The sequence below is a fragment of the Echinops telfairi genome, unplaced genomic scaffold, assembly GCF_000313985.2.
Source record: "Echinops telfairi isolate 266 unplaced genomic scaffold, ASM31398v2 ScPeMD7_1;HRSCAF=3_0, whole genome shotgun sequence".
NCBI classification, from domain to species: domain Eukaryota; kingdom Metazoa; phylum Chordata; class Mammalia; order Afrosoricida; family Tenrecidae; genus Echinops; species Echinops telfairi.
Window position 1 is genome coordinate 75,179,029 of NW_022103896.1, and position 1,537 is coordinate 75,180,565.

A 1,537-nucleotide genomic window follows, 5' to 3' on the forward strand; every position below is an offset into this window, starting at 1 on the left:
GGGGCAGCAATGCAGCTGCAGAGGAGTGCTGGTCCTGGTGTGTACTGCTTGTATTCCTCTGAATGGTTAAGGGAAAAACAATTCCTTTTGAGCAGCCTTTTCTGTGGGGCCCTCAAAGGCTTCAAGTCATGATTGTTCTCCAGAAAGATGAAATGTGGATAAGAACGTCCCCGTAACAACGTCTTAAAATGAATTATGTTTATTCGGTTAAAAAAAAAAGCAAAACAAACCTCAAAAGTTAAATTGTAGACACCAAAAAGTACTGATAGCTCCGATCTTTCCCAGATGCTGCCTTCTTTCTGAATTTCCAGGGCATTTTGTTTTTCCTGGGCTCCCTAGCCAGTGGTCAGGAACTGAGCGGCAGCTTTTTTCACAGGCAACCTCTTGTTGGCCAGAGACAGGAACTTATTGACAGTAGTTGTTTGGCTTCCTGGGCCATACAAGGGATTTTGTATGAAGGTTTTGGCTCCTTGCTGCCGGGAGCCTCTTAGATCTTGGTCTTTGAGCCTCCGAGCCACCTAGCTTTTACTCTGGCCAAAAGAGGGGACTTCTTGCATTTTCGAATTCCTGGAGACACTTCCTTCCTCACGTTCTTTGTTCTTTTGCAAGTTGACTGCTTTGAACGTTCCTGGTGTTTTCTTTAAGACAGCTGGAGAAGTTGTAGTTAACTTCTCTAGAATATCGTCTGGAAGGAGTTTTCTTTTCTTCTGTTCGATGAACAGCTCCTCGCGCCGTTTCCTTCCTTTTCTCCTTCAGGAGAGTTTTGTCCCTGCGCGTGGTCTCCCGCCCTTGCCGCTCCTCTTCTCTAGCTTCCCCTTGGGCACTGACAAACATCAGCTCCTCAGGGTCTCCTCTTCCGAGTCGTCCCTTCCTCGTCTTCCTCCAGGGGCTCAGCTGCCTCCCCTTGGCTCGGCTGTCCCAGCAGCAGGCCATGCCCCGCCTCCTCCTCCGAAGCCGGCTGGCCCTCTCCCACCATGGCCTCCACCGACACACACGCGCGCGAGGCCTGAGCTGCACCATGGCCCAGACAGCACAGGAATGTTTTCTTCTCTAAGCTTTTGGATGCCTTCCTCTACAGTGTACCAAGGTAGGTCAGGTACTGCAAGTTGGTCCAGTCTAGGCCATCTGGCAGCCCATGCTTCATTGAACCAACCAAATAAAGAATTAGATCCTCTCTTAGCCTCTCTCGCAGAGACATTGAAAGAAGAGTCTGTGCTTAGGGGTCCCATATCCAGAAACTCAGACCGGTCTAATATTACATTTCGTGCACCAGTATCCCACACCCTTAGTAACCATTCCCAGGGATATTCCCCAGGCTTCTGCTTGTATGTATTTGAAAACTCGAGCAGATCTTTACGAGTATAGCGTGCTTGTTCTTGGTAATCATCTCAACCTCACCTTTAGGCGCTTTCTGAGACTTAATTTTAGTGACAGGTCTAGCGGAAATAATGGGTGGTGAGGGTGTTTCTTGGGTGCTCTCAGCAATATTTTGTAAGGCATCTCTCCCTTAGGCAATGCTACTGATGTAGCCCCACCT

At 48.8% G+C, this 1,537-nt stretch overlaps 1 pseudogene; it reads right to left on the reverse strand.

Moving 5' to 3' along the window:
• The window catches only part of LOC101655078, a 19,417-nt pseudogene extending 18,397 nt beyond the window's left edge, over positions 1–1,020 (reverse strand).
• Between the last annotated feature and the right edge of the window lie 517 nt (positions 1,021–1,537).